The 14,330-nt window shown below is 38.0% G+C and overlaps 1 long non-coding RNA gene across 1 annotated transcript; it reads right to left on the reverse strand.

Annotated features, from left to right (window-relative positions):
• Positions 1-1,452: 1,452 nt before the first annotated feature.
• LOC129644017 (uncharacterized) lies at positions 1,453-6,783 on the reverse strand. The gene is made up of 4 exons (XR_008710701.1): positions 6,664-6,783; positions 5,863-5,967; positions 5,587-5,630; positions 1,453-1,974 (listed from the first exon to the last, which is right to left on the reverse strand). It is a non-coding gene; the product is annotated as an uncharacterized LOC129644017 (long non-coding RNA).
• Between the last annotated feature and the right edge of the window lie 7,547 nt (positions 6,784-14,330).

The following is a 14,330-nucleotide window of genomic DNA, read 5'->3' on the forward strand; positions in this document are numbered from 1 at the left end:
GTGTGTGTGTGTGTGGTGTGTGTACTTTAGATGTTATTTTCCATATGGTTTATCATAGGATACTGAATATAGTTCTATGTGCTATACAGTGCTATACACATTTTTTAAGATTAAACTTAATGGCAGTTGTCATTCACATTTCCTACTTTGGAATTTGGCTTGCTGAAAAGTTGGTGGGTTTTCACCAGTGGCACTCAAATTTTGAGCCAGTTTTAAGCAGATGAGCATTGTGTCCATTTTTTTATAATCTTTTAATTTAGATTCTGGAGAAAGGCAGCAGGATGGGCTCACCCAGGAGAGTCTCCTTACAACAAGCCAAAGTATGGATAACTCTGCTAGAAAGATACCTGGGTGGCCAAAGAAAGCACTTAATATGTCAACATACCAAGATGAAATAGATGTAGGCTTTGTCTATAAAAACAAAGTTGTTTAGTCATTAAGTTAGTCTGACCCTTTGTGACCCCATGGACTGTAGACAACCAGATTCCTCTGTCCATGGAATTTCTCAGATAAGAATACTGGAGTGGGTTGCCTTTTCCTTCTCCAGGGGTCCTGACCCAAGGATCAAACCCACATCTCCCTCATTGGCAGACGAGTTCTCTACCACTCAGCCACCAGGGAAGCCCATAAAAACAATAAAATAAAATTCAATATTGAATTTATTATAGTTGACAGAGAACCCATATAGTCTAGGTAATGCTTCAGGTAGAAAAATAATCAGTTATTCCTTGAGAAATTCTTATGTTTTCAATGATAGGGTTTAGCAGAATCTCAAGCTAGTTCAGATTTTCATCTTTTAACTTCAATTCTAGACACCTGATACTGCAGCTAAATATTTACCTTAGAGACTACTGTAGTATAATAACCACATAAGTAAAATACTATCTTAGCTCACCAGCAACATCTACTTTGAGTCTCTTAGTACAGTTTCTCCAACTTGACTGTACATATAGATCATTTGGGGATCTTGCCAAAATGTAGTTGTAGGTATGGGGTGGAGCCCCCAATTTTTTTTTTTTAACAAGTTCCCTTTGATGTCCAAGCTCCTCATCCAACCAGTACACTTTGAGTAGCAAGATTTTACATGATCCTGCCTGGACATTGCTTTTCTATGCCAATTTAAAAATGCTACAGCTGCTTCTACCTAGTGACTAAAATACATTAAAGGCTTAGCAATCTTGAACTCTGGTATGCATGTACCATTTGGAATGCCTTTTATGGCATTTTTGGAATGCCATGTACCTCACAGTACATGGTTTAAGAGAAGAAGACAGAACTGGGTTCAAAGATCAATTAAGGCTACTTAACAGCTCTGCAGCTAGACACATTGCCAAACCTGTGCCGTTTCCATGTTCTTTCAAATAACTCCTATGTCACAAGATAGGTGTAAGAATGTGATTGTGTATACGAAGTGTTTAGGACTATGCCTGATACCTAGTAAGTGCATTATAAATGGTAGCTATTATTATTATCACTATTATATATAATAATATCATTTTTACCTTAATGGATATAACTCGCTAAGCGGACATTTGGATGTAAGAAGAAAACTAATTTGGACAAATAAAGCAACTTTGTTACTGAAAGGTGTGGGGTCTGGCTGCTTGCCACTCAAAAGGGAATAAACAGGCCAGATTGGTGGAAAGGAAAGTTTGCTTTATTTCAGATGTGACGACTGAGGGGGAGGGCTGAAGTCTGTCCAAAGGCTGATTCCACCCTCTGACAAGCAGGAAGCAGAGCTTTCTTAGCTTGAGGCGGGGGCTCCGTGCAGCAACGTCACAGGGAGCTCTGATGGTCATTTTCAAATTGGTCATCAGTGGTTTTGTCATCTTGTTTGTTTTCAGTGCGATCTTCAGTTCCAGGGTCAGATCGTTTCCATTTTTTTGAGGCCAATTCTAGGAATTGTGGCGGCTTGTGTCACAGCTCCATTCTGGTGATCATGAAGTTAACTTCACATGGTGAGGGTTTCAGTGTCTATAAGACAACTCACAGGATATGGCTCAGAATATTCTCTATAGCCCTTCAGGAGGAGCTAAAGGTCCTTGACTACACTTAATGAGTATATTATTATCATTTGGTCTCCTTTCATTGTTTTTTTGTTTGTTTCTGCATGTTCTCATTTCTCTGATTAAACTTATTCTTTGGCTCAACTTTTCCTCAATCAAAAAGCAGGCAAAGGACCTTGTGGAAGGACCATAGGGTCCTACTCTGTTTCAACTTTATGGAAAGGGTACAGGAGTTTGGACTTTTCAGGAAATAAGGTCTTGTACCTTGAAAATCATGTATTTTTGTCTCTTCTCTCTACTTCTTCAAAGATATAGGGCCTCTGTTCTCTGTCTTTTTCTAGTCAACCATTTGTTTTTCTTCCCCTCCCTCCTTCTTTTTCTTTCTTTCTTCTTCCTCTTCTCTCTTTCCCTCTCTCTGAAAATCAGGTTTCTCTTCCTACATGGATATGACTCAACATGGCAACTCAAAGCCTACCATTATTTCCAATAATAAATTCCTGGGGAGAGATTCTGGACTGATACAGTCAAGCTCACTTTGGCCTGGAGGTGAAGAGGATGATCCAAACCATCGGAGCCTTCCTCCAATTCTGTGACATACTCAAAGAAAAAGACAAGGCTGGCTAACTTCTCTTAGGAGGAAATGTGGGAGCAGGGAGTGAATTTGCTGTCACCTCTGGCTTAGAACGCAGTAAGACCATGGATGTGATTGGTGGATAGAAAAGGGAGAAGAGGAAAACAAGGGTTTCCAGAATGTGATTGTGACAGGCAAATTTCTAAGTTTCCAGGAAGATTGTGCTTGGGGCCATTCAAAGCCTGATGGAGAAACCATGCTCCAAGATTCCTGAGATCTGGCCCTGTGCAGTAAACGCACAGGGAAGTGGGTGAGAGTTAGCTAGCAATGACAGCACCGAAGTGGAGATCTGTAGAGCATATGAAAAAACTGATCAGATGAATGAACTAAGAAGACAGAAGGCAGAAAAATCCTGTTGCCTATGAAAAAAATAAAAATAAAAGGAAAATAGAATCTTTGCATTCCTGTTAGGAAAATGGAAGTCTTCTTTTGATCAAAGTTAAGTTATGAAGTTCTGCTTCCATTTTGGAAACCAGCCCAAGGTATGGTAATTTCTTCAAGAGCTCTAATTATTAATTCAGTTGGGAGGAACCCAAGGGACCTATTTATAGTAATTTGAATCTCTGGAAATAAGGAGTTTGATACAAGCCTCAGAGCAGCAGAGAAACTGAATTTGGTTCAGAGAGTGAGTGCCTCAGAAGAAAGTAGAAAGCAAGTCTGGAAAAGCTTTGTGGTGATTGCATGAACCCATCATGGCCAAGAGCTCTGTTCATTCTCCTTGGGTATGAAATTCTTGCTGTAGGATAACTTATAATTTATTTTAGCAAGAGATCATGAGAGATTAGATTAGATTTCATCTCCAATGAAAGTGGCGGGCTGGTAAGGGTTGGGTTTGAAAGTGTGTGTGTAAAGGACCACTGTGGCAAGCTGAGCTGGACAAACAATCAATTACTTTTCATTTAGAGACAGATGAAGACTACTACTAGCATGGGGATCCTCAGGGATCTGCCAAAGATAGACTTTACAAAGTTATGAAATTACTGTTCAGTAAGTACTCTTGTCTGGAAAATCCCATGGATTGAGGAGCCTGGTAGGCTGCAGTCCATGGGGTCGCTGAGGGTCGGACACAACTGAGCAACTTCACTTTCACTTTTCACTTTCATGCATTGGAGAAGGAAATGGCAACCCACTCCAGTGTTCTTGCCTGGAGAATCCCAGGGACGGGGGAGCCTGGTGGGCTGCTGTCTATGGGGTCGCACAGAGTCGGACACGACTGAAGCGACTTAGCAGCAGCAGCAGCAGCAAGTAAGGAAAAGTGGTTTGACATTGGAGGATAAGTTTGATGTCCTTAATTACAAAAAAAGGGGAAGGGAGGAAAGGTTCTTGGGAAAAAGGTCAATTTTATAGTATTCACCCCAAAGCATGCTGTATTTTATAATATATTTTATTATATGCTATATTATAATTAACAAAAGGGGAAATGAAAGACCTAAGCTGGGAATACCTGCTCAGAATAAATGCAAGGAAAAGGTATAGGGCTCTAAGAGAAGGAAAGGACATGGAACAAGCATTTCAACAGAAAAAAAGGGGAAAAAAGGAGTTGTTATTCTGGCCATGGAAAGAAAAAGGCAAAGGGGAAAAGTTATAGCAGGTATGATGAGCAAGATCTAGGTCTGTAAGTCATCCAGTATATGAGGAAAGAGACAAACTCTCCTTACCTCTGAAAAGAACATTTTGGTTAGAAGTTCTTAGAGGTAATATATGAGGAGGGCAATGGGACTCACTGCATTTTTCTCATGGATGGAAAGACTTAAGAAAATGAATAGAACATCCGCCAATGTAAACATACAATATTAAATATATTAAGTATAAAAAGATTATATGAGGAAATTGGAATACGAGGAATATGGTATATAGTGATGTATGAGGAAATGTAGGAAGAAATAAAGTATAAATCGGCAGGCAGTGAGAAAAGGCAGAAAAAGAAGGGGAAGAAGAAAAAAATGATAAAAGAAAAGTTGGCCATCAAAGAAACCTCTAAGGTCTGATAAACTTCCTACAACTCTGGATAAAGCAGAACTTAAAGTTAACAACATGGAATAAGAGAAATGTCAGGGCTCAGAAGACTGATTATACAGCACTCTGAAATGAAAAGCATATATATATGTCTGAACATGTAAACACACGTGTGTGTGTGCGTGTGCGTGTGTATGTGTGTGTTAGAGAAAGGAGCAGGATCAAAGATCAAGGAAGGAGTACTTTTTGTTCTTCAGCAAGGAAAGTTGAAGAAGGATTATTGATTATCTTGTGGGTAATCTAAAATGTAATTGGAAAAAAAAATGTGGTTAATGCCTTGGTGACAGCAATTAAGAAAGGAATAATTTAATTATTACCATACTTCAGCATAACAGAAGAGAATGACCTGATGACATTTTTAGAGAGGAAACTCTTTCTAGGTTAATGGCCTCAGCTGAATTACTTTTGTAGTCTGCTGACTGACTTGTCTCCTATGTTGTTGGCTTATGGGAGCCTATTAAAATGACAAGAATGATGAAATAAAGAGATTCCTCAATCATTTTTTAAGTGTATTTAATTTCTAATAAAAATTATATAGCTATTTACCCAAGAACAGGATGGTTGCGGGAAGAAAAGTTACTGCAGATGTCAAGTACCACATATATGCATACACAGAAAAAATGAAAAATTCTATACCCTGGGACAACCAATATTAACATCTACTCATCCAGAGATTTTTCCTTTCAAATATAATCGAGTGAACATATATTTATATGTATATTTTAAATTAGAGTATTATATGGTTGTATCCTGCCTTCTTGCAGGAGACATAAGAGACATGGATTCAATCCCTGTGTTGGGAAGATCCCCTGAAGGCGGACATGGCAACCCAGTCCAGTATTCTTGCCTGGAAAATGGTGGGCTGCGGTCCATAGGGTCACAAAGAGTCAGATACAACTAAAGTGACTTAGCAGGCATGCATACATATCTTACCATTGCTTTCCATTTTCTTAATGGTGACAGGACACCAGTAGTAGCTGAAAGGATAAAGGAAAGAAAACTAGGTAAATAGTTTCCTGGAATTACTAAATAGGAAAGACTGACACAATAACAGAGAACTAAATACATAAAATTACAAAGAGGCACTATACAGGGACAAAGCGAACTAGGTTTCCTTAAGATATCATGGTGCATAGTTAAGATTAGATCAAGACTTTGAATCAGGTAAACCATAATTTTCTTTCTGGTAACAAAGGAAAAGCTTCTTACCTCTTAAGTTACTGCAAAAACTCTATATCTTATCATTCCCTGGTCAGTTGTCAGATGGAAAACAATCACAGGGCAGATGACATGGATATGTAATATTTTCATGTGCTAAATAAAATGAAAAAAAAAAAAACCCACAAACACAAAAGAATCAGCATTTAAAGTGCAAAAGTGAAATGGATAGTCTGAATTCATTAAAAGGACAAAGATGAAATGTTTAAGACAATGAAAAACATATGGAAGAGATATTTAAAAATACATTAGTAACCTATTCAGTATGTTGCAGTAAGAGCCGTTAAACCAAAAAGAAAAGCCAAAAAGTTGTATTTATATGTAAAATATAAGAAAGATTCAAAGATAAATTAGAAGTTGGCAGCAAGAAAGTGAACAGGATGAGACATAAAAAAGTTGTTTTGGAAAATAGGATGATTCAGGATGTAGTGGTTATTCACAGCAATCACCAAGATAGTTATAAAAATAATAGCTGATAGTTAATGGGCACTTACTGTGATAAGTCTAAGGACTTTACTTTTTTTTCTAACTTAATCTTTGGGAATAATAAAAAGATAGCTCTCTCCCAAAGAGTCAGGATTTTATAGAAATGGAAAAGAGACAAACACAGAAAAGACAAGGGAAAATAAAGACACTGAGACATAGGATAAGACCCTAAACTTAAAAAGGAACATCAGTTCAGTTTAGTTCAGTTCAGTCGCTCAGTCATGTCCGACTCTTTGCGACCCCATGAATCGCAGCACGCCAGGCCTCCCTGTCCATCACCATCTCCCGGAGTTCACTCAAACTCACGTCCATTGAGTCGGTGATGCCATCCAGCCTTCTCATCCTCTGTCGTCCCCTTTTCCTCCCGCCCCCTTAAATAGAAGGAAATGTCAAACCAAATCAATATCTACAAAATAGAAGCTGCTGAATTTCATGATGAATATATAAAAAATATATATTAAGAAGCTACAGGAAATAAGACTAGGCCAATGTAGAGCTACCCCACAGAACATTTTGTAAAACCCCTTAAACTCCTAATTAAAAGCAATATAGGAAAACATGGCAGTTCTCCAAAAGAAGCATGTAAGAATAAAGTACCTCTTAATAAGAGAACACACTATAGGAAAAGATTTGGGAACCAGATGGCTGAGGTTATTAACTGGAGAAGTAAGATCAAGGAGCTGGGAGAAGTGGGCAAGTTGGAGGCTTAGATACAAATTCATTGGGTATTTTTAGAAGAAAAAGAAAGAATCCAAAAGGCCTAATCATGGGGATAAAGTCCTTCTGGGAGAGCAGGAATACAAGAGTCTGTAAATGAGTGAAGGAGACAGGAAGACTTGCCAAATGGGAAAAACCACATCATAGGAAAGATGGGTAAACCACATCATAGAAAAGAGGAGGAAGAAAGAGTTGAAGGGAAAAGAAAATATAGGAAATTGATTTTCTAAGCCATGCAAATTGTTGGTTGGGGAAGAGTAATAAATGCATACATAAGTAGTATTTTTAAATGTTATCTGTAATAATGAATGTATAAAGATAAAATATTACATATAGAAAATCAACATCAGAACTCAATACTATTTCATTTGCTAAATTCTGAAATATGAGAAAGTGGGATCTATTAGGCTCTACGTATTGAAGATGCAAGGGTAATTCCAATGGCTTCCTTGTAATGGTATCAAACTAAGACTAGGACATTTGCAAACTGGTTCTCTCTGGCTATTCCTCTTGAGATATAAAGACACCCGAGATAGAATGGTTGCCTTTTTTTAATTGGCAATTTTTATTTCCTTCCTATGTTTAAGTTTCTATATTGAGTACGTACAATTTTATTATCAGAAAAAAAATGGATAAAAATGTTTACACATTGAAGAATGGTAAAATTCTAAAGCTATTTGCAGCAGGTAGCACCTAGCTGAATATGTATCTCTCAAACCTTCTACATTATTGCCAAGTAGCTAGAAGCCAAACTCCTTGAGAAACTGGTATATGATCCCAAAGAAAGTAAATCTTGATATTGATAATATTATTGCTTTTAAGCAGAACACATTTTTTTAGGCAAGAAGTACATTTATTAATATAGGTCACTTGTAAGAGATGCAAGTGGGCAGGTGAGGGAGCTATGCTAGAACACATTTTTTTGTGTGAAATTTAAACAAAATCTGCACTTTAGTTAATAATACTGTATCACATGTTAATATTCTCTCTCTCTTTTTTTTTTTTTTATAACACAGTATTTCTTTATACTCTCCGAACTGGATTAGAAGTTTAGAACAGTCTTGTGGACTCTATGGGAGAGGGAGAGGGTGGGATGATTTGGGAGAATGGCATTGAAACATGAATAATATCATATATGAAATGAGTCGCCAGTCCAGGTTCGGTGAACGATACTGGTTGCTTGGGGCTGGTGCACTGGGAAGACCCAGAGGGATGGTACAGGGAGGGAGGAGGGAAGAGGGTTCAGGATGGGGAACACGTGTATACCTGTGGCGGATTCATGTTGATATATGGCAAAAGGCAAAACCAATACAATATTGCGGAGAAGGCAATGGCACCCCACTCCAGTACTCTTGCCTGGAAAATCCCATGGATTGAGGAGCCTGGTAGGCTGCAGTCCATGGGGTCGCTGAGGGTCGGACACGACTTCACTTTCACTTTCACTTTTCACTTTCATGCATTGGAGAAGGAAATGGCAACCCACTCCAGTGTTCTTGCCTGGAGAATCCCAGGGACGGGGGAGCCTGGTGGGCTGCCATCTATGGGGTCACACAGCGTCGGACATGACTGAAGTGACTTAGCAGCAGCAGCAGCAGCAATACAATATTGTAAAGTTAAAAAATAAAATAAAAGAAAAAAGAAAAAAAAAGTTTAAAGTAACATTCAGAATTTTTTTTAAGTCACTAAAATAAGAAGCTTTCTAGACTTTTAGCAGTAATATTCTATCCCAGAGTAAGTGGAGCTATATAAAAATTTTGAGTGAATATAAATTAGAATTCTAGAATTCTATTCATATTGAGTCAAACAAATGGAAATAAAATGTCATGAATTTTTAGTTAAGCAAATATCCACAAATTTTCTAAAATACATATTTTATATTTTATATGTATGTATATATATACTTATATATATACACACAAAAGCTTTTTTACTACATTTGATAAATGCTTGAGAAAGAACAACAGAAGAATGAAGCAGGGAAGTTGGAAAACATTATCTAAATGAAATGAGAGCACTGAATATGAAATAGAAAAAGTGAAACAAACTAGGTAAAAGATCAAGATCAGCATATAATCCAGTTGTTTTTAAATACAGATGCTCATTAGAATCATATCTGGAGCTCTGGAGAAAAAACAATATCTAGGCATTTTACACAAAATTCCAAGAAAATTCTAATGTGCATCTAGATTTTTAAAAGTGATTATAGATTTTTCTAATAAATGGTAGCTTTAGTGATATAGAATTCTATTGTTTTCTTTTGAATAATCATGACACAATGGTATTAAAAGAAATAATAGTTACATAATCATAATAGTAAAGGAGGTTTATCAGTTTTCACAATCAGTAGCCAGACAAAAAATGATGGAAACATGATTAACCTGACAATATAAAATAGTTACAGACAATTTGGGGGGTTAAGTAGAGTGATGTGGTAAGTGGAAGTACATACATGAACATGTTTTCATCTACTCATCCAGTCTATGTCTTTTTGTTGGTGCATTTAATCCATTTACATCTAAGGGAATTATTGATATGTTTTAGAAAAGGTGGAGGAACCAGAGATCAAATTGCCAACATTCGCTGGATCATGGAAAAAACAAGAGAGTTCCAGAAAAATATCTATTTCTGCTTTATTGACAATGCCAAAGCCTTTGACTGTGTGGATCACAATCAACTGTGGAAAATTCTGAAAGAGATGGGAATACCAGACCACCTGACCTGCCTCTTGAGAAATCTGTATGCAGGTCAGGAAGCAACAGTTAGAAGTGGACATGGAACAACAGACTGGTTCCAAATAGGAAAAGGAGTTCGTCAACGCTGTATATTATCACCCTGCTTATTTAACTTATATGCAGGGTACATCATGAGAAACGCTGGGCTGGAAGAAGCACAAGCTGGAATCAAGATTGCTGGGAGAAATATCAATAACCTCAGGTATGCAGATGACACCACCCTTATGGCAGAAAGTGAAGAGGAACTAAAAAGCCTCTTGATGAAAGTGAAAGAGGAGAGTGAAAAAGTTGGCTTAAAGCTCAACATTCAGAAAACTAAGATCATGGCATCTGGTCCCATCACTTCATGGGAAATAGATGGGGAAACAGTGGAAACAGTGTCAGACTTTATTTTTCTGGGCTCCAAAATCACTGCAGATGGTGACTGCAGCCATGAAATTAAAAGATGCTTCCTCCTTGGAAGGAAAGTTATGACCAACCTAGATAGCATATTGAAAAGCAGGGACATTACTTTGCCAACAAAGGTCCGTCTAGTCAAGGCTATGGTTTTTCCTGTGGTCATGTATGGATGTGAGAGTTGGACTGTGAAGAAAGCTGAGTGCTGAAGAATTGATGGTTTTGAACTGTGGTGTTGGAGAAGACTCTTGAGGGTCCCTTGGACTGCAAGGAGATCCAACCAGTCCATTCTGAAGGAGATCAGCCCTGGGATTTCTTTGGAAGGAATGATGCTAAAGCTGAAACTCCAGTCCTTTGGCCACCTCATGTGAAGAGTTGACTCATTGGAAAAGACTCTGATGCTGGGAGGGATTGGGGGCAGGAGGAGAAGGGGATGACAGAGGATGAGATGGCTGGATGGCATCACTGACTCGATGGATGTGAGTCTGTGTGAACTCCGGGAGTTGGTGATGGACAGGGAGGCCTGGTGTGCTGTGATTCATGGGGTCGCAAAGAGTCAGACACGACTGAGCGACTGAACTGAACTGATGCTCCTATTACCATTTTCTTAATTGTTTTGGGTTTATTTTGTGTAGGTCTTTTCCTTCTCTTGTGTTTCCTGCCTAGAGAAGTTCCTTTACCCTTTGTTGTAAAGCTGGCTTGGTGGTATTGAATTCTCTTAACTTTTGCTTGTCTTGAAAGCTTTTGATTTCTCCATCAAATCTGAAAAAGAGTCTTGCCAGGCAGAGTATTCTTGGCTGTAGATTCTTCCCTTTCATCAGTTTAAATATATCTTGCCATTCCCTTCTGGCTTGTAGAGTTTCTGTTAAGAAATCAGCTGATAATCTTATGAGATCCCCTTGTATGTTATTAATATTTGTCATTTTTCTCTTGTTGCTTTTAATATTTTATCTTTGCTTTTAATTTTTGTCAGTTTGATTACCATGTGTCTCAGTATGTTCCTCCTTGGGTTTATCCTCCTTGGAACTCTCTGTGCTTCTTGGACTTGGTTGACTATTTCCTTTCCCCCTGTTAGGGAAGTTTTATCTATTATCTATTCAAAGATTTTCTCAGGTCTTTCTCTCTCTCTTCTCTTTCTGGGACCCCTATAATGCAAATGTTGGTGTGTTTAATGTTGTCACAAAGGTCTATTAGGCTGTCTTCATTTTTTTCTTTCTTTTTTCCATATTTTGTTCTGTTTCAGTGATTTCCACCATTCTGTCCTCCAGATCACTCATCCATTCTTCTGCATCAGTTATTCTGCTATTGATTCCATCTGGTGTATTTTTCATCTCTGTTTATTTGTTCTTTAGTTCTTCTAGGTCTTTGGCAAACATTTCCTGCATCTTCCCCATTCTTTTTCAAAGATCCTGTATCATCTTCATTATTCTGAATTCTTTTTCTGGAAGGTTGTCTATCTCCTTCATTGAAAGCAACTTGAAAACAACTTTATTCAGTTATTTTTCTGAGATTTTACCTTGTCCCATCATCTGGGACATAATATCTGCCTTTTCATTTTGATTAACTTTCTGTGATGTGGTTCTCATTCTGGCTGCTCTGAGCCTGTGGGCTTCCCAGGTGGCACTAGTGGTAAAGAATCTGCCTGCCAATGCAGGTAGACATAAGAGTCCTGGGTTTGAACCCTGGGTCCAGGAGATCTCCTGCAGAAGGATATGGCAACCCATTCCAGTATTCTTGCCTGAAGAATCCCATGGACAAAGGAGCCTAACAGGCTATGGTCCATAGGGATGCAAAGAGTCAGACATAACTGAATCAATTTAGCATGCACAGTCACAGGCTGTGGGATTGTAATTCTTCTTGCTTCTCCATCTGCCCTCTGGTGGATGAGGTTAAGAGGCTTGTGTAAGATTCCTGATGGGAAGGACTGGTGCTGGGAATACTGGGTCTTGTTCTTGTGGGCAGGGCTGTGCTCAGTGAAACTTTAATCCAGTTTGCTGATGAGGGATGCTGTGCTCCCTGCTTGTTAGTTGTTTGGCCTCAGACAGTCCAGCCCTGGAGTCTGCAGGCTCAATGGTAGGGTTAATGGTGACCTCCCATAGGGCTCACACAAAGTGGCATCTCCCAGGACTGATGCTGCCAGGGCCATCTCCATGGTGAACGACTGCCAACACATACTTCCACAGGAGACCCTCCAACACTAGCAGGTCAGTCTAGTTCAGTCTCCTGTGGGGTCACTGCTCCTGTCCCCTGGGTCCTGGTGCATGCAAGATTTTGTTTGTGCCCTCCAAGAGTTGAGTCTCTGTTTCCCTCAGTCCTATGGAAATCCTGTAATCAAATCCTGCTGACCTTCAAAGTCAGTTTCCCTGGGAATTCCTAGTCCCTTTGCTAGGTCCCCAGGCTGGGAAGCCTGACATGGGGCTCAGAACCTTCACAAAACTGGAAGAACTTCTTAGGTATTATCATTCCTCAGTTTGTGGGTCACCCATCCAGCATGTATGGGATTTGATTTCATCATGATTGCATCCCTCCTACCATTTTTTTCAGCTTCTCCTTTGTCTTTGCACATGTATTATCTTTTGGGGGAATTCCAGCATCTGCCTGTTGGTGGTTGTTCAACAGCTAGTTGCAATTTCTGTGCTCTAGTAGGAGGAGATGAGCACGTGTCCTTCTACTCTGCCATCTTGAGAACATGTTGGCTACCTTGAGGCTACCTTTGTAGCTAGGATAAGCAACTCAGTACTCTAAATATGATGTTTGCTTTTCCTCAATGATGAAATTGTTACATTATGCATTTTTGTGCTTTTCAACAAAGACATTGGGGCTTTGAAAATGATTGAAGTTTCCCATTTATCATGAGAGAAGAGAGTGTGCCAATACTTATCTAATAATTCTCTGTTCTTTCTCAGCAACCCTTAAACACTGCTTGTCTAAAATCAGCAATTTGAACTTCCAGTATAACTCTTGCATCTCTTTTCCTACGAATTTTAAACAATTGAGACAAGTAACATGATGAGTTACAATATATTTTATGTAAATTTGGATGACTTTCAAGATGGATAAAAATGAAAATTACCTAGAATTCAAAACCCTTGGTACACAAATAAGTGAAAAGTAGAAGCAGTATTAGATTTTAACCTCAGCTTTCCCACTGCCTGACAATGGGCACTTAGTCTTCCTGTGTAGCTTAGGAGTATTCATTTCTAGGTCTAACCACCTCTTGGAATATTATGAGAATTAGATAATGAACTTGCACTTTGTGTTATTTGGGAAAACCAATGCTATGTAAATTTTTTAAAATTGTTGTTTAAAATCTTGTTCTTTGCAAAAAAAATTTTAGCTATTTGATATTCTATATTTAGTCAAATATATATTCTTTGTATAGCATTTACCATGAAAGCATACCCTAAGTACTGGTTTTTACTATTAATATTTACCACATTAATAATAACATGGAATCTGGATTATTATTCTATTACAGGCTAATTCCTTTGAAACACAATAAGAAAATAAATAATATGAACCTATATACAGCAAAACTATTTTTCGTTCGATTTATTTTTCCTAAAAAAGGACTTTCTTTATGTTTTTTGAGCTAAAAGAGCTTATAGTTTCTCCCAATTTCAGTAAGTTGAGATTTTTATAGACTCTATAACAGCCCCAAGTCTTCCTTTCCAAGCTCAGTCCTTAAGTCAAGCAAGGACTCTATTCTAGTCAAGACTTCTATTCCTCATTTATTCACTCTATCATTCTATTCATCATTTATTCTATGATAATTATGTTCTATTAACTCTATTCACTTTATAATTCAGGTCATTTATTCTTCTTTTCATTGTCCTCCATGCCTTTTCCACTTTTTAATCATTTAATAACCTTGAAGAACTGATTCAATGAAAAACTGAATATATCCAAATACATATGCTTATATAAGTATATATATATGTTTATATGTGATATTTTATATTCAAACCTAATAATAAAATGCTTATTTGTACACATTTTAAACTTCCCTACAATATTCAAAAACTTTGTTTTCTTGAGACTATTTCCAATGTTCAAACTTCCCTCCCATTTTGTTGTTTTGTCTGATGAGATGCACCCTGCTTTACAGTCTGCAGCCTGGGGGGACCT

Source organism: Bubalus kerabau, chromosome 2 (assembly GCF_029407905.1).
Source record: "Bubalus kerabau isolate K-KA32 ecotype Philippines breed swamp buffalo chromosome 2, PCC_UOA_SB_1v2, whole genome shotgun sequence".
Classification (NCBI taxonomy): domain Eukaryota; kingdom Metazoa; phylum Chordata; class Mammalia; order Artiodactyla; family Bovidae; genus Bubalus; species Bubalus kerabau.